The 27,634-nt window shown below is 40.3% G+C and overlaps 1 protein-coding gene and 1 long non-coding RNA gene across 2 annotated transcripts in view; both read right to left on the reverse strand.

Moving 5' to 3' along the window:
• The window catches only part of SLC2A9 (solute carrier family 2 member 9), a 98,385-nt gene extending 96,754 nt beyond the window's left edge, over window positions 1–1,631 (reverse strand). Inside the window, exon 1 of the mRNA XM_081876331.1 lies at window positions 1,615–1,631. The gene's annotated coding sequence lies outside the window, so the exon portion shown is untranslated. The remainder of the gene's footprint in view (window positions 1–1,614) is intronic.
• LOC309350038 overlaps window positions 1–27,634 on the reverse strand; it is a 191,364-nt gene that overhangs the window by 96,754 nt on the left and 66,976 nt on the right. The gene's annotated exons all lie outside the window — the stretch shown is intronic.

The following is a 27,634-nucleotide window of genomic DNA, read 5'->3' on the forward strand; positions in this document are numbered from 1 at the left end:
CACTCCTTTTCAATGCCGTTTTTTGGCGTGTGTGTAAGTGGGAACGCACATGCTGACAGGAACCCAAGCAATGCAGGCACCAGATCAGGGATGGAAACAACCATCTCCCCCCAAAATGGCGCACACAAGCCACTTCTCCCTCCCTCATTGGAGAGATCTCAGCCTGCATCCCTCTTCCCACAGCAGTGACCCCTTCACACCCAGCACAGGCTCTCTGGGGTGCAGATTTACTCCCAAGTAAAAGCTTTTTTTCTCCATTATACTCCCTCAAGCAGCAGATCAAAGGGGCACCATTAACACTCCCTACCCCCAGCAGTCACTATCAGCTGGCCTGACCCAGCCAAAGCAGCCAAACAGCAGCAGATCAAAAAGGCAAAAAGCCTCTGAGAAGCAAGAAGACACTGAAAATTGCTGGCTTACCTACACATTAACACCAGACAAGGGCAATCTCTAGTTAGGGACACCAGCAGAGGCATACTTTCCCCTTCTACGGAACATGCTTGTGCTCTACCTGACTCTGAACTTGTGGAAGGAGCCTCTATGTAAGAGCACCAGAAATGGAGAGCAGGGGGAGGGGAGAGACTAGGAACCTGGGACTGGGAGGCAGTGAGGAAGAGGAGGACTCTAGGAAGCAAGACCACTGCAAGGTAAAGACACAGGCTCCTCTGAACATTCCTTGGAGAGAAAGGGAGAGAGATAATGTAGGGATATATGGGCTGCAAGTTAATGAAAGGATGCCTCTGACCCTGGGGCTCCCTTGGATGCTCCTCAAATCTCTCCAGGGCGCCGCGGCACACTGGTTGACAACCAATATGTTAAGGCTATCTTGAATTCCGATTCTGAGATTCTGAAACTCTGAGAACGGCGATGCAAAATCAATCAACTGGGACGGCTTTCAACTTTCCCCCTGCAGAAGTATTAAAGAAACTGGAACTAAACTGAAGCAACTATTAAAGTGTTAAAAGATCTGCAGCCACCCGACCCCACCCCCATCCATCCCCCCCTCTCCCCACCCCCCTTTCTTTTTTATTTCTGTTTTCTTCTCCCCCTAATGCCTCAACAAATGAAACGGATTTGTAAAAACGTTACATGGAAGAAGAAGAAGAAAAAAAAAATACGAGGCACTACCCTTCTGTAAAACAAGAAAATCCTTAATAAAAAAAACAAAACAAAACAAAAAAAAAGATCTGCAAGCTCCATTATTTTATTTTGTGCTACTTATTGGTGTTGCAAGTCCCCCATATTATGATGGAAAGATGATGAAAGAACAGCATATCTCCTATTCTGTCTTTGCAAATTTAGCAGCACTTAAAAGGATAAAGTAACATTTTGTAAACTCTTGAACACATCCCTGAAGAAACTCACGGGCAGCCTGGTTCTATATGTGTTTACTCAGAAGTAAGCCTTACTGAGTTCAGTAGGGACATACTGCCAAGTAACTGCATATCAAATTTTAAACATAGCTTTTTTTTAATCTGATGAAATATCAGTTTTACTTTAACTTATTTATAGTAAGAAGATATAGTTGTTTTATTTATTCATATTTATATGACTGTAGACACACATTCTCATTCATACATTCATATTTACATATAATTTATTAACCATTCTTACCTTATAAGGCCAGGAACAGAATACATAAGTAACTCTTCAGAAATGAAATATGCCTGGGAAGCTCTCAACTGCTATAATTCTGATCACATGAGTGTTGCTAATAGCATTTGAGAAAAGAAAATGCATCCTATTGCTCCTCTTTCCTCCTTTCTGGCTTACAGAAGGCTTTTTGGCAATTATTTTCCAATTCCCCTACTGGGCATAACAGCCATCATTCACTCATACCTTCCTATTAAGGCTCTAGCAGCTTTAAGGAATGTTCAGCTACCTTCAGAAACCCTTTCCACAATCAATAAAGGAAACACTACTGAAGAATCACACCCTCATTTAGGTTGCAGGCTCAGAAATATTAAAAAATTCCTTAAACTTCACCATCCACACCACACACTGAAATTGTGGAGAGAAATTTTTGACAAACATTATGAATTTTGCGACCTAGACTACTAAAATGTTTTGTGAAAATCCTCATGGTTTTGGTCAACTCAGCTTCACCATCTTTAGCTTAACCTTGGGATCCATTTATTTCAATAAGTTTAAAACTATTTGATTTATGAGTTGCAGTTCACTGTGTGACAGTATCCCCAGGGTCTTGGAGGCTGAATTAGAAATGATAATAAATTGGCAGCGAGCCACAGTGGAGTCCACAAAGGCGGCACAAAAGATGGGAAGATAATGGCAATGGTGCTCTGCAGAACTTTTATCTGCCCCATACATTTAGATTTGAAGGGGGTCAGCCCAAAGCATTTTGGCACAAGGTGAACCACAAAATGGCGGCAGGGGGGCTGCCAGAGGAGGAGAGGTGAGTGAAGATCTATGTTGGGAACAAGGCAGAGAATCAAATCAACCTTCCATGAGGCACTGAGGAAGGGAAGGAGTCCAGTCTGAATCACGTTGGTCAGGTGAAGACTCCAAGAGACACCAGGGGGCAGCCTCCGTCATTTCCTTCCTGGGGGTGGTTGGAGACCAGCTGCCCCATCCAGAAGGTGGCAGATGCAACTACCTAGGAATGTGCCACAGACGTCCTTGCATTCGCCAGGGACCAGATACGCTACCCCTGTTGATCCTGCCGCCTAAGGTGGTTTGGTTGCCTCACCTTGCCTCTTGGGTGGGCTGGCCCTAGATTTGACAATGGTCTTGCAATTTTTATTTAGTGCTCCACTGAAAAATATACTTTCAGAGTCTTCAAATGCTGTTCCTATTTGAAGTAAGAAGTATTTACATGAGCATGAGAAATATGGCCCCTTCAAGCTCAGGAGCATAAATGGCACTTTCAACCTGCAAAACATTTTGGACTAGCAAACAAGATATGAAGGATTAGCTCAGGGCATGTCTGAAAAGGGAATGACTGTAGCACTCACGTGGCTTCAATCCAATAAATACTAGAGCTCCTGGCTTAAATGGGCACTCAAAGTAAGTAGCATATTTACTGGAACAGGAATACGAGGCCTTGCCATTAAACCAGCCATTCAGCAACGCTGTACCATGAATGTTGCCACCATGCTTTCTGCCAACTCTCCATATCGTCCTCTAGAACTACCTGCTGTTTGGGAATCGTTCTTGCCTCTCCCTATAATCAGAACCTGCATGGCTGAAACAATAATTTAATTGATGTGTTCATTATACCTACACCCCATTCCTCCTTCAAAGAACCTCACAGCAGCTCCTGCAAGCCTTGACAGATGTCAGGCCCTGGTGGAGGCCTTGACAAATGTGTGGCGGAGGGGTTTGACCCAGGAGATGGGGCAGCGATTATGGGGTTTTCTGCCACCCACAAGACAGGAGCCAGGATGTGGGGAGGGGAGGAATGGCCACAGCTGCCACAGCTGGAGATGGAGATGCAGGATGCATTGGAGGAAGAGGCTGTTCAAGCAAAGCACAGGCCGGTCGAATCTTTGCCAGCCTGTGTCCTAGAACCAGGAGGGGCTTGGAGAGGGAAGAGCAGTGATGGCTTTCATGGAAGAGAAGCCTCGGGTTGCACACGCACACCCCATCAGATGAAGGTGATATGAGTAAAGAAAACTGCTCCTTTTCCCTTATGGGGTACCAAGAGCCCATATAGAGTCCTTCTGTAGGTTCTCTATCGGTAGGTGAAAATAACAGAGACCAACCAGAGAATATTGAGAAGCAAAGCAGCTAGTAAGGCTGATCTTTATTAACTGTTGCAACAGGGTGCTCCCGCACATGCAGGAGAGAGGAGGAGGACCTAGAACAAAGGTGTGCCCGCCCATATACAGACATTTTAAATTGCCCGCCCTGGAGTCCAAGACCATCCCCAGAAACATCATACATACATCACAGAAAAGGCAGTCTACAGCAGAATTCTGAGTGCATTGTTTTTACCCTGTCTGCCAGGTTACCTGTTAATGGTCACTTGACTGGATTACCTGGGGAGAATGACCATTCTTTTGTAATGATAATACTTAATTCCTGAGCCAGGTCACAGGCTCACCCTAGTCACACCTTAAATGTGCCCTTAAGGCAGGATTTGTGAGGACAGAGACAATGGGGAGGTTTCTGTATTTCCTTCGACCTTGTAGAGAAATATTTGAGGTGACTGAAAGAGTCAAAATGGCTTTAGGACTTTTCCTATGGCTTTCAGACATGTGGTTTATATATTTATATATGTGTTTGCTTGGTACATTTATGAATATATATATATATATATATATATATATATATATATATATATATAATGACCTAAAAATTCTTATCACAAAGGTAAATATGCTTGCTGCGGTGGGAGGTCACAGTCCCACTGATGCTGCAGCTGCTCTGCAGAGCACAGACCTGGGAGCAGCTGCCTAGAGGCTGGGAGAGTCTTGCATGTGTGTCCAGGGCACCGCAGGAGTTGCTGTGAGGGCAGGCGTTTGTCGATAAAGAATTAACTGTCAGGCGTGTGTCTTCCTTGGCTGGGGTGTGTGTGTGTGCCTAGGACAATGTATTATGGTCATATATATATATATATATATATATATATATATATGACTTTTTGTAATACATTAGAATAAAAGAACAAACTAGTCTAAACAAAAACAAAGAATCAAGAGAGAAAGAGAAGAAAGAAGAATGATATAAAGTCCTCCTTCACAGGTAGACCTTCGCTTGTCTCACACAGAAAAAGGTGAGCCCTCCCAGCTCTCACCTGAGAGCCTTCCTTTCTCCTCCCACCTGGGAGTTCTTCCCTTCCTTCCCTGCCTCTCACACAAGGTCCTTCATCACCTTCATCTGCATGTTAACCAGGCCTTAAGCCTGGGTTGGGGATCACACACAATACAAAAAATCGAGATGAAAAAGCAAAAGAGAAAGAGAAAGAAACAATAGAGACACGGAGAGAGAAGGGAGAGATGGGGGGGGGAAGCAAAGGAAGCTGAAGGGGTTAAGCATTAACAAAATTTCCAAAAGAGGTACTTCCAATTTTACATTGGGTTTATGCCATTGGAACCAATACGAGCGTCTGTCTACTCTACTTTCTGTCAGACACATTTCCTCTAAGTTAAAGCATCTCACAGTCATTCATTTCCGTTCCTGAGGTGAAAATAAAATATTCAAAGTACATAATGCCTAATGCCTAATGATAATTTCCTTTAATAAAATAATTTGTGCAGACCTAATCAATTTTTCCTAGGTGGGGGAATTTCTGCCCACTTAATTAATGTACTTAATTAATAAACTTCCAGCCATAGTGGCTAGTGCTCAGTCAATCTGTCCTGCCTTCAAGAGACACAGCTTCATCAAAATACATCTCTAAAGGACTGCTTCTCTTCTTCTGAAGGTAGATGTCTAAGTCCCCTTTGCATTAAAAAGTATTGTAAGCTCAAGGGTTACAATACAATCATGGCCATACAATACAATCAGAAGTAAGACCCACTGGGGAAGTGTGTGTACATGGAAGACTGCAGTACTGGTCTCCTTTGCATTCCGTGTAACTTAAAAAAACATGATTCGGCTTATTCTGCAAGCAAAGTAACACTTTTTATAAAAAGTCTACATTTGTAGAGAAGATTTTTCCCAAATAGTAACTATATTCATGATTTGCTGATATGTTACTTATCTTTTTTTTAAAAAAAAATATTTATTAAAGTTTTGAAAGTTACAGAAAGAAAAAAGAAAAGGAATTAAACATAACAAAACCATACAATACAACCCAAAAACAAAAATATTACATATACATAACAAAAATAAAACAAAAACAGTTAAAAAAAAGAAAGAAAAAAGAAGCACAACCAATACTTTCAATGTTATTAACTTTCTTTTGCTTGTTTCAGCGACCTCCTCACACCTCCCTTTTTTGTATTCCACTTCGATTATTTGTTTCAGCAAATCCTTTCCATCTTCCTCAAACTTCTGTCGTATCATTTAACTTAACAAATTCTAACATTATTTTTTCCTTTAATCCAATTACAATCTATTATACTTAAGTCTTTATAACATTTCTGCTAAAGCCATGTAACTTCATTCCAACATCTTTCTAACATTCCTTAATTTTACAATATTTCTGTAGATAATCTTTAAATTTCTTCCAATCTTCTTCCACCGAGATATGTTACTTATCTAAGCAACTGATCCTGTGTCTTTTTAACATGACTTCAGGAAATTGCCACTCAGCACAAAAGAGTTTTATCTGGCAGATGAAAGCAGGACCACCCATCATCGCACTATGTTAATACAGTAATGTCACTGCACTGCAAGTTGCATCCCACACCCAATCTTTTCTTAAAAAAAAAAAGGATGGCAAAGGAAAATGTAGATAACAGCCAAAGACACTGTGAACAAAATCAAGATCCAAATCGGGTTGTGTTTAAACCAGAAAAATCAAAGGGAGGCAAATCAACGTTTTCCCATAGTACTCAGATAAGGTGCTACACATTATTTAAAAAAATATATTTTTTTCAAAACCAGGGTGGAATAACATGACCAGTGGCAAATATTTGCTATGCAGCAAAGAAATGCAAAGACCTTTTCACTTTTGGAAAAATGTATGGACTGTTATAAGAGGTCAACAGTTCTGGTAAACGGAACTGTCATACTTGTCGATTGTTTCTTGCACTGCTAGGGCTATCTGTAGAGCAGAATATGTTTAAAATGAATACAATGAAATTATAATTCCAGGCAGTTCTGGAACACACTGAATTGAATGCAGTAGCAGCCAACAGCAACAGCTATTTAGTGCAGGGCTATAGATATTTCTGGTAGGGGCACCTCCCAGTGCCTCAGGTGAGTAGCAAAGGCTGGCATAGATTTCTGCAAGAGCGCTCTGTAAAAGGCTGAGGCACATCTGATGAGCCATGGAAGTTTATTTTTTGCTCAAGATTTGTCTCCTACATACCCCAAAGCAACCCATTGTGGTAGTGTTGGACTTTGATTGGGAAGATGAGAGTTCAAATCACTATTCAGCCACGATAGAAATTAGGGTGTGTTTCATGGTCCCCCCACATAGTCCCACTTTTGATGGTGAAATGGCCCCTCATTCCCCTTTATCTGGTATGATAAAAGGGCTAATTTGCTAAGCCACTACATTTAAAAGAGGCTTTCATCGGGCAGGGATATAGCTGTCAACAAAACCAATAGGACTGTAAACAGTCAATTAATTTTAATGATATCTGAATTTACCAGCAGGCTATTAGACAGAATGTGCTCATTAACTGTCCCTTCCTGGATGTCACCAGCCCATACCAATTAACTGATCTTTAGGCATTTGTGTGTCTTATGAGGCTTCCACAGTTGCCGAGGCAAAGTGTGGTTCTAAGATCCCACAGATATCACCCATATAAGTTAAGCAGATTAACATTGACCAAGAAAAAAATTCTTTACAAATTGGGTTTATGCCATTTAGATTGCTTATGGTTGAGAAGCTGGATGTTTTTATGGAGGCGAGGGTTAGGAAGAAATTTTATAGCTTGATTTTACCATAACCCCCCCCCCCCAAGAATTTATGGTTTGATTTTCTCCAATATTGTTGAAGACAATTAAATAGGAGGTCAAATAGGAGGTTATACTTATATCAGTAAAGGTAAGGCTGTTTGGACTTAGAATGCTTTTTAGCTACAATATGTACAAGCTACTAAAACTATATATATTTTTAACAAAAGCTGAAGTAAAAACTGAAAGAGACTAAAAATATATCCCTTTAATTTAACTGACATTAATTGTAACATGTTCCAATACTAATAGAACAAATCGATTAATGAAATAGAAAAAGACCACAAAATTTGAAGGATCAGTAAATACAGTATTGCTAAACAAAGGGAAAGGAGGATAGACAGAAACCTAAACACAAGATTATTGAGCAAAGGTTTAAAAAGCAGTTATTACTTAACATTTTCATCAGATCACTTAAAATTTCTTTGCATAACGTGAAGTCGTTTCCTCCCATAATGTCCCATTTTAGGGTGACCAAGAACCCAACATGGGAACAGGTGAAAAGATGAGCTGATACAGAAAGGAAGAGGCTCATTCTTAAGGGGCAGAGAGCCCATTTGGCCCTCAACTGGAGATATTCCCAAACTGTGTCTCTGAATGGGTCCTTGTGAATTAATGGCTGCCATGAATATATCTGGGGAAATGATGACATGCTTCACCCGTTGCTGAGAAAATGCAGGGAGCCCTCACAGAAAGGGAACTGCAAGCAACACACATCTCACCCCTGGCAATCTGCAAGCCTTAGCCCCACACAGAAGCCCCACCCACGGTAATAATGAGAAATAAAAACAGGAATTTAGTAGAATTGAAGTCTGACGGACTGCATACTTGCCAGCACTTACTTTTTCTTCTTCAGTCCTTGTTCCTTTGCATCCCTTGCTCTTCAGACGAAAGTCTCTCTGCCATTCTTCCCAAGATGTGTCATGCTCTTTTATACATCTCTCCTCAGAGGGTTAAATGACCTTAATTTCAGTGACCTGGTTGGCTGAGCAATGCAATACGCCCACATTCTCTTTCTCCAAGGACAAATCTTTCCTTTGAGGTTTTTATCAGAGGTTGGGTGGCCATCTGCCATGGACGCTTTAGCTGAGATTCCTGCATAGCAGGGGGTTGGACTAGATGACTATGGGGTCCCTTTCAAATCTACAGTTCCATGATTTTATGAAATGGAGGCAGAAGTCTCTTTGGCTCAGTGTTCCTTGACCCACAAGCACTAGTTTCAAGAGTCACTTCTACTCTCACATTCTTTTCTCCTAGAAGTAGATCACGTATCCTGGAAATATTTTTTCTTGTGTTGCTTGGCATGGATATACGAGGAAGTTGGCTCAGCTGTGAAAAGACAAATTCATTACAGGAGATTGGTTCATTATTCACCCAACTGGGTAGCACTCTTACATTCTTTACATTTTCAAAGAAAGTAAAACAAGTTGTGTGTATTCTATATGTTCCAGGTAATTTTCCAGTTGATATTATTTTTACCAGGGACTGACTTAATTCTCAGAACATGAAGATGAACATTTCCAATTTCAAAAACTGGAAATGCTTAATCTTTCACCTTTATTTCACCTAGAAGCAGTCACATCATCTAAAGGTCATTTTTCTTGGGCCCGAGGTACGAGGACTTGGGAGGTGGCTCAGTAGAGACAAGACAAATCAGTTACTAAAGACTGATTTACTACCCATTTGAATAGCTCTCCTACAGTCATTAAACTTTTTTTTAAAGAAAAAACAATATTAATGATATGTTCTGGGCAATTTTCCCATTGATATAAATTTCACCAATTACTGGTTTGATTCTCAAACCATGAACCCATCCCTGCTGAGAACAATGCAATGTTTTGTATTATGCAATTAGAGTGCATAAAGTTTAGACAAATTACAAAGACAGGCTTTCTTAACTTTATGATGGATGTGCAGGACACCCCATCTCTAAATGTAGAAAGTTTTGATCAAAGGCAGTATCAGTCCAGGTTCTCAAAACTTTATTCAGATATTTTACCTAAGGAGAAACCTCCAAATTTGTTTCTTTAAAAAATTGATTGAAGTGACATTTCAGGGACAATGCTCACTTTAATCAGCAGTATAAAATTAATCCACGCCAACAGTATAAAACTTGTACATTCATAAATGACAGGAATCCCAATATTTATGGATCTTACATAAAGGTTGAAGAGATATTATTGTAGTATCCTCCCGAAAGGGGCGGATGTCCAGCATGCATAATTCAATGATTTAAAAAACCCCTGCCAATTTAATGTTGGCTGAAGCACCGCAAAAAAGGGGAACTTGGAAGCCAGGTTTATATCTGCCTTAGCAGATATAAAAAGGTAAAAGGTAAAGGACCCCTGGACGGTCCAGTCCAGTCCAAGGCAACTATGGGGTGTGGCGCTCATCCTGCTTTCAAGCCAAGGGAGCTGGTGTTTGTCCATAAACAGCTTTCCGGGTCATGTGGCCAGCGTGACTAAAGTGCTTCTGGTGCAGCTGGACACTGTGATGGAAACCAGAGCACATGGAAACACCATTTACATTCCCACCGGAGTGGTACCTATTTATCTACTTGCACTGGCGTGCTTTCGAACTGCTGGGTTGGCAGGAGCTGGGACAAAGCAACAGGAGCTCACCCCATCGTGGGGATTCGAACCACTGACCTTCTGATCAGCAAGCCCAAGAGGCTCAGTGGTTTAGACAACAGTGCCACCTGCGTCCCTCAGATATACCCCACGGTCCTCACAGATTTTGTGCAATGCTGTAGATGTGCTAGCTTACAACTTAACTCTCCATGCACGCACAATTTGACATCACATTTTAAGCTCATAGCCAGATAGGGAGGATGAAGCACTTGGATCCAGCAAATATGCCCCATATTATCCTGGTCCTATACTGCATTATGGACTTCCTCAGTGCTTTTCTTCTAGAAAAAAAGTGCTGGTACTGTGTACCCTTGAGTACCCCTAGAAAAAAGCAGTGGTCTTCCTACATTGCCAGAGGGATTCTCTTGTGAGTTGCACCATACCTGTTTGTTGCTCACACCAGTAGCTGGCAGGATGGCTTAACAGGTGGGGAATATGCGGGGCTCAGGGGATCTCCTTTGTCGCAGGTGGGGTGAGAGTGGTGCTGCCAGGGGTGCTAGTGGCTTGGTGTGCTGTGTTTAGCTGTATTTCCTAGCACCATTGCGATTAATGATGATACTAGTCATGAAAAATAACAAAGCAAGTTTTTAACACACTTAGGGTTGGGTGTGTGTGTTGGGGACAGAGCTGCAATATGGCACAAGCTGGTGGTTGATGGGGGTGGGGGCGCATGTGGTTGTGAGATGTAGTTTCCCACAACAGATTCTCAGGTTTCCAAATGGGCCACAAAAGGTTGGTCATTCCTCATCTAACCATTGTCCCACGCTGTCATATTATCCCACTGTCAAAGGGAAAGGCATTGCACATAGTATCCACTAGGTGGCTTCCCCTGTGGGCATAATTTTAAATATGCGCAAACCAATGAAAGTGGACCTTCCTCAACAAGCCTGAATTAAGCCAATCAGTACAGTAGTTTTCTCCAAATTTGGAAAAGAATATACAATGTCCCTTTGTGAAAATTATAGTGTCAATGCGCCAAATTTCAGCACTTTACAAATTGTTTTTCCGGTGGTATTTTTTTATTAGGCCAGTGTAAAATTTGGCACATTCATAGACCCCATCATACAGATGCATTTCATTTTGCAATACCATGCATGCTTTTCCTTTATTCTGTTACATTGAAAACTAAAAAAAAAAGTGTGTGTGTGTGTGGTGGGGGGGGGATCAAAGCATGCCTAACTGTGGTCAGGTCAGAACTCCCCCCACAAAAGATTCAGCTGAAGAATAAGCAGGTAAAAGGCACTCTCATGTCTTGACTGCCTCCTCCTCCAGCAGCAGAGGCCGATCCAGAATAACTCCCAGGCTATGTGCTTCAAGGGGAGCGAAACTCTGTCCAGAACAGCCTTACAGAATGAGGAAAGGGCAACATTTCAATTTCTCTCACTTTCTCCTTTTTCCAATCTGAAGTACAGTTCTTCATATTTTAACACCAGTTTGCAATTTTTAAAAATAGTTCCCAAGAAAATTAATCAGCTAATCTTTCCCACTATTGCATATTTCTATGCATTTTTGCCTAATATGCACTTCTTCTTTTTGCAAAGCAATGTCCTCTAATATAATGCATTTTTGTATGTTGTCATAATGAATAAATGTATTTTAATGGACATTTTCCTGCTAGCATATTCATTTTTGTACACGTTACTAGGTTGGACAGCTCTATTGCAAAATTCAGAGAAGTCCAATTTTTGAAGCGTGGCTGTGTTTTGGTTTGCATATTATTATTTCAGAAAGTACAAATAAGGTAGGTTCACTTTTAAATGCAAACTGAATCTTTTTATTATTATTATTAATTTTTTAGAAAAAAATTTCTTTTACAAATTTTATAAACACACTCATATTCAATATAATACAAATTTTTTGGACTTCCCCCCGCTCCCTCTGCAATCCTCATACTTTTATATTTAGTCCACATTCCCTTTATAACTGTATTGCCAGTTTGTAAATCTTTACAGCTCTTTTCCCTTTTACAATACCCTGTCTCATTCACAAAGCCTCTTTAAATCCAACTAGGGTTGTCTGCTCATCACAAATATTTTCCAGATAAATTGTAAACTTTCTCCAGTCCTGAGTGAACTTGTGGTCTTTTTGGTATCTAATTTTTCCTGTCAATTTGTCTAATTCGACAAAGTCTATCAGTTTCCGTCTCCATTCTTCCAATGTCGGTAGTTCTTCTTGTTTCCATTTTTGGGCCATTAAGATTCTTGCTGCTGTCACTGCATATTGAAAAAGTTTATAGTCACTTCTATTAATATCTCTTCCTGTAATTCCTAACAAAAAGGCTTCTGGTTTTTTCACAAATGTATATTTAAACATCTTTTTCAACTCATTATATATCATTTCCCAGAAACCTTTTACTTTCTTACACTCCCACCACATATGGTAAAACGACCCTTCCCTTTCCTTACATTTCCAACATTTATTACATGTTTTATACATTTTTGCTAGTTTAACGGGAGTAATGTACCATGTATATACCATTTTCATAATGTTTTCCTTTATCGTCATACATGCAGTGAATTTCATATTTTCCTTCCATACCTTCTCCCATTCTGCTAACTGTATATTATATCCAAAATCCCTGGCCCAATGTATCATAACCGATTTAACTTCTTCGTCTTTTGTTTGCCATTCTAATAGCATTTTGTACATTTTTGACAATACCTTATAATCATTATTTATTATCTCTTTTTGAAATCTAGACTCTCCTTCAATATATCTCCTCTCTTTACAATCCTTTTTGAACATTTCATTTGTTTGAAAGTAGTGCAACCAATCATATACATATTTTTTGACTTGTTCATATGGCTTCCCCCCTTCTTTGATTACAATATCTCCATAAGTCATCCAATCCTCTCTCATATTTGTCTTTTTGACACTCATGACCTCCAGTGGGGATAACCAATGGGGTACATTCGGTTCCAAAATATTTTGGTACCTATCCCATATTTCTATTAGGGCACCTCTGAAAATGTGATTGACAAACCCTTTATGCGCTTTCTTCTTCCCCAACCATAGGTAGGCGTGCCAACCAAACCTGTTGTCAAACCCTTCCAAGTCCAGTAACTTATTGTTTTTTAGTATTATCCAATCCTTTAACCAACAGAGACAAGATGCTTCATAATAAAGTTTCAGATCTGGCAGGGCAAAGCCACCTCTTTCCTTCGCATCAGTTAGTAACTTAAATTGTATTCTTGGCTTTTTGCCCTGCCAGATATATCTTGAGATTATTTTTTGCCACTCTCTTAAGATCTTTGTCCCTTTTATTATTGGAATCATTTGAAATAAGAACAACATCTTTGGAAGCACGCTCATCTTGATTGAAGAGATTCTGCCCCAGAAAGATAATTTCATCCTGCTCCACACTTCGAGGTCTCTCTTTATACTGTTCCAAGTTGTCACATAATTGTTTTGAAATAAATCAATATTTTTCTGGGTTAACCATATTCCTAAGTATTTTACCTTCTTCGCCACTTCCATCTCTGTTTCTCTTTGCACTTCTTCTATTAAACTTTGATCCATATTCTTCACCATTAGTTTAGTTTTCCTTTTGTTCAATACAAATCCGGCCACCCTTCCAAATTGGTCAATTTCTTTTATAACTTCGTTTAAACTGCTTGTCGGTTCTTCTACCGTAATTACCAGATCATCGGCAAAGGCTTTTACTTTATATTGATTTTGACCTACTGTTACCCCCTTTATTAATTCGTTTTGCCTAATTGAACTAAGCAGGACCTCCAGAACCGTAATGAATAACAGTGGTGAGAGAGGGCATCCCTGTCTTGTACCTTTCGTTATATTCACTTCCTCTGTAGTTACATTATTTACAATCAATTTTGCTCTCTGTTCTGAATAAATTGCCTTTATACCATTGTAAAAGTCCTCTCCCACTTCCATCATTTCCAAATTTTTCAGCATAAATTCCCATGAGACATTATCAAACGCTTTCTCTGCATCCACAAACATTAAAACGGCTTGTCTCTCATTACTGGCAGTCAAATATTCCAAAATATTTATAATATTTCTTACATTATCCTTCATATGCCTGCCAGGAAGGAAACCTGCCTGATCTTCATGAATATATTCTTGCAATACCTTCTTTAATCTTTTTGCCAAGATACCCGAAAAAATCTTGTAATCTGTGTTTAGCAGAGATATCGGTCTGTAATTCTTAACTTGCGTGAGATCGCAGTCTTGTTTTGGTATGAGTGTAATAAAGGCTTCTTTCCAAGTTTCTGGTATATCCTGTTGTTTCAAAATATTATTCATAACTTCTTTAAGTGGTACCGTCAGGGAGTCCCTCATTTCTTTGTAGTAAGTTGCTGTAAATCCATCTGGTCCTGGTGCCTTCCCTTTTTTCATCTCTTTTATAATTTCTACTATCTCCTCCTTCTCTATTGGGGCATTCAGTCTGTCTTTCTTTTCTGTCGGGATCTTTGGCACCTTTTTTTCTTTTAAGAATTTCTCTATCTTCTTTATGTTGTTTTTTTCTCGTTTTGCGTACAAATGTTTGTAAAAATCCAAGAATCCTTTTCTAATACCTTTTGGGTTTTCTATTTCTTCACCATCCACAATGATTTTGTTAATTGTACTTTGCTCTTTTCTTTTTTTGATTTGCCATGCAAGCCATTTTCCTGGTTTATTTGCGAATTCGAAGTTCCTTTGTCTTAGTCTTTTGATGTTCCATTCAACTTCTTTGTTTATGATCATGGCGAACTGTGTCTGCAAAACTTTAATATTTTGTTTTATTTTAATGTTATTTGGCTTTTTAATTAACTTTTGTTCATTGTCCATTATTTGTTTTAGAATTTCCTTCTTCCCTTTCTCTCTGTTCTTATTTTTGATCGCATTCTGTTGAATAAAAAATCCCCTCATTACCACCTTGCTTGCATCCCAAACTGTACTAATCCTTGTGCCTTTATTCATATTGTCTGCAAAGTATTCCATCAATTTTTTCCGGGCTTCTTGAATAATTTTTTCATCTTCCAAAAGGTAATCTTTCAATCTCCATCTAAATGTTTTCTCTTCATACACTTTTATCTCCATTTTTATCGGATTGTGATCCGAAATTACTCTAGGTTGAATTTCTGTTTGCTGGATTCTGGTAGCCAATTCATTCGAGATCCAAATTTGATCTATTCTTGACATGGACTGATTCGGTTCCGAGTAGAATGTGAACTGTTTTTCTAATGGGTGTCTGAGTCTCCAGATGTCAATTAAGTTAAGATTTTGCACCAGTGAGAAAAAGGTCTTCGGTAATTTACCTTCTTTGCTGTCACTTTTTTCTCTTAATCTGTCCATATCCGTTGATACAACTCCGTTCATATCTCCCATTATTATCAAACTGAATCTTATTTCTCCCCCATCTTTATCCAAACGTGGCTCAGTCCCAGCCCCAGCCAATGGTACTGCTATCTTGTCTAAATTAAGATTCAGTTTGTTTATTAGACCAGATCTTTGCTGATCTCAAGATTTTCATTTGCTTTCTCAGTCTGAAGGAAAGAGGGATAGAAATATATATACCAAGACACTTCCAACTCATCTACTGTGTGTGTGTGTGTGTGTGTGTGTGTGTGTGTGTTGTTTAGGCTTTTATATCTGTGCTGTTAAAGTTTCTCAAATAAAGCCAAGTTCCAAAGCTGTTTTTTTCCAAAGCTGTAGAATTCCTCCATGCCTTTGCTACCAATAATTTTCCTTCTAGGAAAAATACAATCATTAAATTTTCATTGTCTCCTTCAAAGAACCCAAGAACAGTGTTGTTTTTGGATCCTTATATATCAGTTGAAAAGTTATTTGTTGACATCCTTACTCCAAAGAGAACTGTTTGTGGAAATATCAGCCTGCAGAATCATATGCCTCCAACATTTTTGGTCTTGTGAAGATGCCTCCTTTTTGCAAAGGCTTTTGCAAAATCTTTATGGATTTTCCTATATGCTTACTATGATAGATCCTAATGGCTTCTAATCAAGATTCTGTTTCACTGCTGTTCCTCAGTTTTGGAACCCAAACATTACCCCTATACAATTGTTACAAAATATTATTCATAACTTCTTTAAGTGGTACCGTCAGGGAGTCCCTCATTTCTTTGTAGTAAGTTGCTGTAAATCCATCTGGTCCTGGTGCCTTCCCTTTTTTCATCTCTTTTATAATTTCTACTATCTCCTCCTTCTCTATTGGGGCATTCAGTCTGTCTTTCTTTTCTGTCGGGATCTTTGGCACCTTTTTTTCTTTTAAGAATTTCTCTATCTTCTTTATGTTGTTTTTTTCTCGTTTTGCGTACAAATGTTTGTAAAAATCCAAGAATCCTTTTCTAATACCTTTTGGGTTTTCTATTTCTTCACCATCCACAATGATTTTGTTAATTGTACTTTGCTCTTTTCTTTTTTTGATTTGCCATGCAAGCCATTTTCCTGGTTTATTTGCGAATTCGAAGTTCCTTTGTCTTAGTCTTTTGATGTTCCATTCAACTTCTTTGTTTATGATCATGGCGAACTGTGTCTGCAAAACTTTAATATTTTGTTTTATTTTAATGTTATTTGGCTTTTTAATTAACTTTTGTTCATTGTCCATTATTTGTTTTAGAATTTCCTTCTTCCCTTTCTCTCTGTTCTTATTTTTGATCGCATTCTGTTGAATAAAAAATCCCCTCATTACCACCTTGCTTGCATCCCAAACTGTACTAATCCTTGTGCCTTTATTCATATTGTCTGCAAAGTATTCCATCAATTTTTTCCGGGCTTCTTGAATAATTTTTTCATCTTCCAAAAGGTAATCTTTCAATCTCCATCTAAATGTTTTCTCTTCATACACTTTTATCTCCATTTTTATCGGATTGTGATCCGAAATTACTCTAGGTTGAATTTCTGTTTGCTGGATTCTGGTAGCCAATTCATTCGAGATCCAAATTTGATCTATTCTTGACATGGACTGATTCGGTTCCGAGTAGAATGTGAACTGTTTTTCTAATGGGTGTCTGAGTCTCCAGATGTCAATTAAGTTAAGATTTTGCACCAGTGAGAAAAAGGTCTTCGGTAATTTACCTTCTTTGCTGTCACTTTTTTCTCTTAATCTGTCCATATCCGTTGATACAACTCCGTTCATATCTCCCATTATTATCAAACTGAATCTTATTTCTCCCCCATCTTTATCCAAACGTGGCTCAGTCCCAGCCCCAGCCAATGGTACTGCTATCTTGTCTAAATTAAGATTCAGTTTGTTTATTAGGCCAGATCTTTGCTGATCTCAAGATTTTCATTTGCTTTCTCAGTCTGAAGGAAAGAGGGATAGAAATATATATACCAAGACACTTCCAACTCATCTACTGTGTGTGTGTGTGTGTGTGTGTGTGTGTGTTGTTTAGGCTTTTATATCTGTGCTGTTAAAGTTTCTCAAATAAAGCCAAGTTCCAAAGCTGTTTTTTTCCAAAGCTGTAGAATTCCTCCATGCCTTTGCTACCAATAATTTTCCTTCTAGGAAAAATACAATCATTAAATTTTCATTGTCTCCTTCAAAGAACCCAAGAACAGTGTTGTTTTTGGATCCTTATATATCAGTTGAAAAGTTATTTGTTGACATCCTTACTCCAAAGAGAACTGTTTGTGGAAATATCAGCCTGCAGAATCATATGCCTCCAACATTTTTGGTCTTGTGAAGATGCCTCCTTTTTGCAAAGGCTTTTGCAAAATCTTTATGGATTTTCCTATATGCTTACTATGATAGATCCTAATGGCTTCTAATCAAGATTCTGTTTCACTGCTGTTCCTCAGTTTTGGAACCCAAACATTACCCCTATACAATTGTTAACCCTGCTAGTGTCTCTGTAGGTTCCCATAATGGTTGTTAATGGTTGGACTGCCTGATATTTATGAATGGGTTTCTAATAAAATGTATGACCTGATGTGTTTGCCTTCAGCTGACTGGCTCTTGCCCCATTTTATCCTTTAAATGGTCTCAAGAGAGATGAACGATGCCATTTCCTTTACTTACACGGCTCTCTCGCTTAAAATAGTTTATGGTGTAGGAAAGTTTGCATTGGGGACCTTTGTGGGGCCAATTTCTTCGGCCTTTTCATCTGCACATGAAAAGTAACTTTTAGAAAAGGGTTCTCCTATCACCCTACTGGTTGTGCCTTTCACCATCAAGAATGATTTAGCCCTGACCTTACTTCTCACATATTTAGGATACCCCAAATTTAGCTATGGTTTATTTTTATATGCATTAAAGTTGGTAATAAATTTAAATGAGCTGGGAAGAGTCACAATACTGTATTTTGTTAGAGATTCCCAATCCCTCTTTGCTCCACTTTTATTTCCCTTCTTTTGTTTCCCTTGTGTATGAAAAAGTTGGACAATGTTTCCATAGTTTTCCTTGGAATATTCATAGGAAATACATGCAACAGGCATAACACCTCAGGGATCAATCACAATATTCAATTCAAAGTATTCAATTGCTTTAGTTTTTGTATAATTGCTTTTTTATAATTGCCCCAAAGTTCATGTTCTTTCATTTTTCTAAGTTCTTTGCCAAAGAAACTCCAGCGGGTGCAGAATGCTGCAGTGAGGCTCCTCACGGGGTCTCTGCCATGGGAGCATATTCACCCAGTGCTTTTCCAGCTGCACTGGCTCCCGGTGGAGTACAGGGTCAGATTCAAGGTGCTGCTTTTGACCTTTAAAGCCCTTCACAGCCTAGGACCCTCGTACCTATGGGACCGCCTCTCCCGGTATGCCCCACGGAGAGCCTCAAGGTCCATAAATAGCAACACCCTAGTGGTCCCGGGCCCTAAGGAAGTTAGATTAGCTTCAAACAGAGCCAGGGCCTTTTCAACTCTGGCTCCGGCTTGGTGGAACGCTCTGCCTCATGAGACCAGGGCCCTGCAGGATCTGATTTCTTTCTGCAGGGCCTGTAAGACAGAGTTGTTCTGCCTGGCCTTTGGCTTGGAGCCAATTTGATTCCCTCCCCCTCTTTCTTTTTTCTTTTTCCTTTCTCCTCCTGTGATGAGGCTGCATTTTAATATTTTAATTTTTCAATATTTTAATGTTGTATTTTAATCTTGTTTTTAAGTTGTATTCGTTCAGCTTGTTTTTATTATTGCTTCTTAGTCGCCCTGATCCCGGCCTTGGCTGGGGAGGGCGGGGTATACATAAAAATTATTATTATTATTATTATTATTATTATTATTATTATTATTATTAAAGGTGCTACCAATTCACAGTATGTTTCCAACCTTTTATCTTTGTTTTTTTTTTATTGAAGCAACTGCACCGCCTCCTTTCTCATGTTCAAACACATTTCATAATTAATATGAAGTCCATAAAAGCAATTCAAAGTCCTCCCATTTTGACATTACACTTTGGCCTTTTCCGGACTTAAGAACGTTAAAGCAATGTCATCCACAGATTCAATATCTATTGTGTATTCTCTATCTGTATTCCTTTATCCCTCTAGTATCTCTTATAATGTTTGTAATGGTGTCCCTGAAAATGCAGTGGAGATAATAGACAGCCCTGTTTTGTTTCCCACCTCAGGTGTTAAGTCCAGATCATCTGTCTACACCACCATCATACTATCCTTGTACAGTTGTTTAAGGAGAGGTTTAAACATATTATCCATCTGCATACTTTTACATAACTCTAGCAGGAAATTCCATTCTACACTATCAAAAGCTTTGGCAGAGTCAAGAGATATAATTACTAATGGCTTCCTTGTTTCATTGCTAATATAAATGGTATTTATCTGTATAGAATCTGCAATGTGTCTCCTTAAGGTCCATTCTCTCCAAGTTTATGGTTCTTGGTCTTTAAAGCACACTTGGACTGAACAGCCCTTCAGAGTCCAGATTGCTCTCTGACATGCTTGTAAACAGAGAAGTAAAGATGGTGGCCATGACTGGAACCTTGGCAGCAGGCATTTCACTACATGGAGCACCCAAAATAAATGTTTAAAAATGGAAAATGGAATCACCTGGTAAAATAGGAGAGGGAGAAGGAAAATGGAGTCATTAGAGCGATGGGGGGAGGGGTGGGCCACCCAAGGGCAGTGAGGGAATAGGAGCGGTTGGTGACCTGCTCAGGGGGGTGGAGCACTGGGGAAGGAAAGAAGGAATGGCAGAACACAGTGGGAGAAACTGGTGTTGCAGGGAGTTGATTAGGAAAAAGTGGCCTCAAATGGGCATTGCCATTGCCCATACTGCTGCTTTGAAAAGCAAGCAAATGTCCTTGGGAAAGGAGCACTAACCATTTTCTCCTATGCCATTTCCCCAGTGTAGATTGCAAAGAAAAACATAACAATACCGTATAGGACATATGTTTTCCACTGTGTAGCTATCAGCTGTTCCAGTAGGGGGACAGGAGTGATTTATTTTGATGAAATGGTGTGGAAGCTGGTTATTCTTCTCTGAATGCTGCTTCTTCAAACTCTATAGTAACTAGTTGGGACGGCTAATTAATGAAAAACCTTTACCCCATCAGCAGCTTGAAGATGATCTCCCACATCATACCTACTTTTGCCCCAGGTTTAGACTAAACCATGGAACTGCATGCACTCCATCCAAGGCGCTTTGACAATGAGTTTATCTAGATGGATTTGATGGAAGCTTGGAGGGTAGGGAGGGTTTCCCAATCCTGCATGTGTTCAGGAAGGGCCAAGAAATATCTTGCCTCAGCTTGGAGCTAAGCGACTGTCAAATTGTTACACTGAGTTAACAGAACTTTAAAAATAAAAATTCATCGCTCATCCAGTCATTTATTCTTTAGGTCAAACATTAAGTGAGAAGCAATGGGCTGTTATTTTAGTTGACCTGCTTATAAAGCTGATAAATTAGGCTACTCTTTGGAGCTAATTATTTTTTCTGTGCAATCAAGTTCTTATTGATAATGGATATGATAATGAAACTTGCCTTACAATGACAGGTTAAAGAAATATACCGTACTTGAGAAATCTTCTCTTAATTGCTGTAACAGACATGTTGATGGAAAAGACACTATGCCAATTATTTTTTATTTCCTTTCCAAATTATTACAAATCAAACCAAAGTACGGTAATTCAATTTAATACAGTTTCCAAAACAGGTTTCCTGCTCCTGTTACAAGGTATGTCCAGGATATGCCCCCACTGCTGCATCAGTTCTCACTTAATCTCTAGTTGACATCACTTGACAGTTTCCATTGATGGAAATATGTTTATTACTAATGCATCGGAAGCATGCAAGGTTCACAAGCACCCACACATTGGCGGCCAGCTATGTGATTAGCAGCCTGATTCATGATCTAGTTAAATCATTATCCTTGGATTTAAATATTTGTATCTGTTTGAAACACTTCAGGTGTTTATATGATTGGGTAATAAATTGGGCTGTAGGTATGAATGTTCCTCTAAATCTTTTGGCTATTTAAAATTAAAGTAGAAGAGAGCAAAAGGCACAAACTTTCTAACTGCCATTTTTTGTGAAGTCCTAATGGTAAAAGGGACCCCATGAATTTTCTCCCATCAGAGGGGAGAAGGGAGGTGTGGCAGGAGTCATTGCCACATGTGCAGAATTCAAGAGGCACCAAGAAAAATATACTTTCTTGCCACAATATGTCACTGAGGATTATTCTTTTGTGAAACTAGCGTTCAAGTACGTAGTCTGTGAGTGTGCTTTGGGGGCATGACCAGAAGAAGAAAGGACTAAGAAGGGGGAAATTGCAGCTTCCATCCCAGCCCCTCAGCTGGAGCTGCTCCTGTTGTGCTGGTAAAGATGGGTTTTATCCATCCTCCTGTCAGGTAACTTGAATGCGTTACTGCTTGTTTGCTTGCTTGCTAGAGTGTTTGCCCATATTACTTCAGTTTGACAGTTTTCATTACTTGCAGCTGGTGTGGGGAAGTTTTTCTACACGTGGACGAGTGTCCCAACTTCAGTTGGCTGATATAAGAGCAGGCCAGTGGTGGTACAGCAGGGTTAAACCAAAAGTGGGGAGACACCAACAGGACTTACCCCCTTGGACTGCTACCTGTGTCGCTTAACCATGGAGCAAAATAAGCATGTGCTTAGGGCATCAAGGGAAGGGGGCACCACAGAAATTTCCCATTGCCGGATTTACCATGGACCCTGTGGTGCAGCTGAAACAGGTTCCACAAAAAAAGGCTCCCACAATATGTGCGTCATAAGTTCAGTGCAACAAAAAATGTAAAAACAAGATTCAGTCATGCTGAACTTTATACAAATAATTGTAGAAGACAATATTTTATGGTTTATTGTTGTTTATATTTTGAATTAAATATATATGGGGGCACCAAGATATTTTCTTAGGGCCTGTAAGGGTCTTAATCTGGCCCTGACTGCTACTTTGGTGAGGCATAAGGACCCCCCCCCCCATCAGTTAGGAACTGAATTGTTGGCCATGTCCCGGAGAACAGATTTGTGACCCTGATCTGTAGGGGGAGCCTGGGTGGGGAAAAGTCTGGTTCTAACATATTCCCCCCTGAGTGGGAGGAAGACACAGTATAGTTACAGATATCATAGTCCTTAGAGTATCATATTAGTCCTTAGCTGGACCATAAAGAAGGCTGATTGCTGAAGAATTGATGCTTTTGAATTATGGTGCTGGAGGAGACTCTTGAGAGTCCCATGGACTGCAAGAAGATCCAACCTTTCCATTCTGAAGGAAATCAGCCCTGAGTGCTCACTGGAAGGACAGATCCTGAAGCTGAGGCTCCAAGACTTTGGCCACCTCAGCAGAAGAGAAGACTCCCTGGAAAAGACCCTGATTCTGGGAAAGATTGAGGGCACAAGAAGAAGGGGACGACAGAGGACGAGATGGTGGGACAGTGTTCTTGAAGCTCCCAGCATGAGTTTGACCAAACTGCGGGAGGCAGTGGAAGACAGGAGTGCCTGGCATGCTCTGGTCCAGGGGGTCACAAAGAGTCGGACACGACTAAACGACAACAACAACAACAGCAGCAGCAGCAGCAGACTATCATCTTATCCCTAACTTTTGTACTTCATGTAATTTTATTGTAGGATGGTGTCAATATGTGTTTGAATGATTCTATAGCATGGAGTTACCATGACTCTGTCTCTATTTTTACATCAGTTCCAGTGGTTATAGGCAGGAGAAGGTATAGCTTGGGTGTGGGAGCTGATTGTCATTTGGGATCAAATAGTAATCCCTGAACTGATCTCATTAATTCCCCTCACCCCCAGCCAGTTAATGTAACTGCATTTTAGAAGCTGCATGCTCAATTCAAAGAGGCGTTTGATGCCACACATAATTTTGTCCTCCTCAGAACAATTCCTGAGTGACCGCTGCCAAATAATGCATCCTTTGTGTTGTATGGGGACAGTATTTGGACTAATTTGTTGTGTGAAAGCAGGAAAGGAGCTAGTACGCTCTGGACAGTGAGCACTTTATAAATCACTGGCAATTCTACCTGGAAAACTCTGGAAGCATTAATCTGCAATTTAGTTTATTGCACAGAGAAAACCATAATTACACAGAAAATGGATGCTATCTACAGAATAATCTCTTTCCAAATCAAACAATCAACGTGACTGATAAGGCATGCACAAAATGGCACTATAAAACTTCTGTAACAAAATATGGATATGAAAGGGACTTGCTACCATTTGACGAATGGCAGCAAAGAAGTTACCTGCTGACCTAGGTGAATTGCACGATTTTATGCAGAGAGAGTTTGATGCAGGCCTCTGAAGAGGCCCATCATTAGGTTTGAGAGACCCTGGTCAAAATCCCCTGTTGATGGGTCTTGGCAGATTTACCTGGTGACATTAGTGACCCAAATAGCACTGCCAGTTGCGTCTAGTCACTATTTAAACTTACCACACAGCCCCAGAACACTGCTATGTCAGGGGAACATTATGGGTTATTAAAATGGCTGGTGCCATTTTAAGGGCATTAGTGATGGGAACCGAATGATCCAGAAGCTGCCTGAGGATGCCAGATGCTGGCGCAGAGCCCCTCGATCTTTCCCCTAAATACTCTTTGCACATAAACACTGAAAGATACTGAACACTGTTGGGCTTTTGAGCCAAGCCTCTCATGCTTTTGTCAAAGGTTCACCAAATAGCTATCAGGTCGCGCTGCAGCTGAACAAAGGGTGGAGACAGCGCCTTCTTTTCCTGGCAGAATGCACCAGAACATATGACACAGCATACTCATACCATTTGAATAGCAATGCCCATAAACTTGACAAGGGCGCTCCCCTCAAATATTTTTTTGGGGGGGGCAGAAGGGACCTCAGACCCTAGGAGTTGGCTCCTATGGCCTCTTGCTACATGTTATACATCTGAACCACCTGAAACAGGGGGCTCTCATGGGATTGATAAAGCTGTGACTCCGTTTCTGCATTAGGCTCAAGATAATAATCTATAATCTGATAAAAGGCCTCTAAAATGGGCAGGAGCTTTGTTTTTGTTTTCGCTTGGGCAAGGCTTTGGAATTTCAACAAGACACGTATAGCATTTTATTGTTGCAATTTGTAAAGACTGTCAATATGTCTTAACAATGTGCCTATTCACAGCATTTTATAGCAAAGCTGGGCTGGTCATGGGAAAAGATCATAGGGCCGGAATTTCTTAGATGTCAAAGATAAGAAGAGGATAAAGACATTGTTTTGTAATGGAAGAAATTATAATGTTTGCTTATTATAAAGTCCGACCGGTCAGCGTTTTACCAGAGGACACACCAACAGTGTCCCACATGCCTGTTCCACCCATCCTCCTCTGAATTCCAATCACTACCAATAATGTTCTGCTGCATAGGCTGCCCTGCATTCAGCTCAAGCAGGCTTAGGTTTAGGTCTACTGTATTTATGAATCACTTCCCACAAGGAACGGTCCCAAAGTGATATGCAAGTATAAAATGCAACACACACACACACACACACACACACACACACTAAAAACATAGTCCAATCATTGGTGTCACCCAAAGGCCTGGGAAAACAAAAACATATTTGCCTGGCACCAGTAGCATAGCATGTGTTGCCAGTGCCTGGGGCCACGTGGATTTGGGGAACGTAGTACCCATGCGCATTCAACTGCCTGACAGCGTCCACATCACCCAGGAGATCGCAGCCACAGAGATAAGAAGAGTCATTCCGTTCTCTGGAGAGGTAACTTCCTGGTTCTCATGGAGAAGCTGTTTTCAATGGAGCCCAGTGACAGAAGCACACTGCTGTATTGAGGCAGCACCGGGTTTTGAAATTTTGTACCCATTAAAATTTTTGCACCTGTGGCAACCGCTCCTGTGCGCCCCCCCCCCCCCCCCGCATCTGCATCAGCTTTGAACTTGTTTTTATTGTCAAATCACTTCAGGAAGTTTTATGGATAGTGATTCGTTAAATCAATAATAAATGTTGGCTGCGGGTGATGATAGCTGGAATCCAACATCATGTAAAGAATCACAGGACCATTCTAAGATGGTCATTGTAGGCAGCAACACACACACACACACACACACACACACTTCATATTAGGAAATACAGTATCAATAAGCTAAACCTGAAGCAGAAGTCCCAACTGGGCTGGAGATACATCTTGTAGAATACTTATGATAATATTTAATTCAGCCCTGCTCTAATCACCTTTTAATAGTTGCGTACCACTGCAAACTTTGCTGTAGTTTGGGGTTTTTTTTTAAGTGTAGCTGATCCTTCTGATTCCACCTGGTGTTTTTTTTTTGGGGGGGGGTATTTATTAAGTATATATGACAACGTAGTCACATAGGTAGCAAATCCCTCTGATTTTATTTGGGCTCGTCTATAAATAGGCAAGACTTTTTCCTTTCTATTTCATTGTACTAGGCCAAGTTGTGATTTTTATACCCCATTTATAATTTTCTAATTGTATTCATTCACCTCTGCTCCCCCCTCTTTTTTTTTAAACTTTTAACAAAAGCTCCTTGTGTTGACCTTTTTTGTTGTTACTACTTTTCTCTTTGTGGGCACAAATAAACCCTACTTATGTGGGCAAGAAACACTGGAGGGAAGAAATAAAGAAGAATGGGAAACCTAAGAGTGTGTCTCTATAACAGCAGAACTTCAGCATGGCATTATTGGAAACAATCATTTTCAGCCACCCACAAAGCACAGAGCAAAAGCTGTGATCAGGAGGCTGCTGAACGCCCCACACATAAGATAGGTTGCTGGGAGATTACTGCAGGGACAAGTGGAGTCACATCGGAAAAGACATGTGACCCTGCTTAAGAACTGGAACAGCAAACAGATTATTGCCACTGAGACAGAATCCCGTGTTTTATTGGGATCATTTAATAAGAATGTAGGTAATTATGCTATATTTATGGGGGCAGGTATAACAAGGTTGGTCAATGAATGGTGCTATTTAGTTAAGCAACAAAACCACAGGACAACTCAGGTTGCTAAAACCAAGAACACAACGAACTCAGAACTGTACTGCCGCACAACTCTTGTCATGAGGACTCACTAGGTCTATTCATTCCAACTCTTGCAGTGCAAGAGGGTTAAACCAAGTGGAACCAGTGCGCCATCTGGTGGTGAGATGGCAACATACGTAAGTCACTACAGTACAGTGGTACCTTGGTTTATGAACAGTCCTGCCTACGAACGATTCGGTTTACGAACTCCGCAAAACCGGAAGTAATGTCCCGGTTTGAGAACTTTACCTTGGTCTAAGAATAGAAGCCGAGCGGTGGAAAGGCACCGGCAGTAGGAGGCCTCATTAGGGAAAGCGCACCTCGGTTTAAGAACGGTTTCGGTTTAAGAACAGACTATGTTCGTAAACCGAGGTACCACTGTATGTAGAAGAGGGGACAGTGGATCAGAAGAGGACAGTGATTGCTTACCTCATTTCTTCCCTGCCGTTTGCCCCTTCAACTCCCCTTGTTGGCTAAGGGATATTATCTCCCTTCCCCTCTGGAAAGAAAAGCAGCCCCATTCTGTTCCCAGTTTCTTCCTTCCTCATTGCAGAGACCTGCCAGGGATGACATAACTCCCCATAACATGTAGCTTGGGCCTAAGGGGCGAGACACACTCCTCGTTTCATGCCAGACCTGTGTACCACAATACACTCAAGTCCAATGTGCAATGCATGGTTTTGTCATGCAAGGAGTCTACACCAGGGGTCAGCAAACTTTTTCAGCAGGGGGCTGGTCCACTGTCCCTCAGACCTTCATAGAATCCTAGAATCCTAGAGTTGGAAGAGACCACAAGGGCCATCGAGTCCAACCCCGTGCCAAGCAGGAAACACCATCAGAGCACTCCTGACATATGGTTGTCAAGCCTCTGCTTAAAGACCTCCAAAGAAGGAGACTCCACCACACTCCTTGGCAGCCAATTCCACTGTCAAACAGCTCTTACTGTCAGGAAGTTCTTCCTAATGTTTAGGTGGAATCTTTTTTTTCTTGTGGGGGGCCAGACTATATTTTGAAAAAATAATAATGAACGAATTCCTATGCCCCACAAATAACCCAGAGATGCATTTCAAACAAAAGGGCGCA

Source organism: Podarcis erhardii (genome assembly GCF_964252035.2).
Source record: "Podarcis erhardii genome assembly, chromosome: 9".
In the NCBI taxonomy this organism is placed as follows: Eukaryota; Metazoa; Chordata; class Lepidosauria; order Squamata; family Lacertidae; genus Podarcis; species Podarcis erhardii.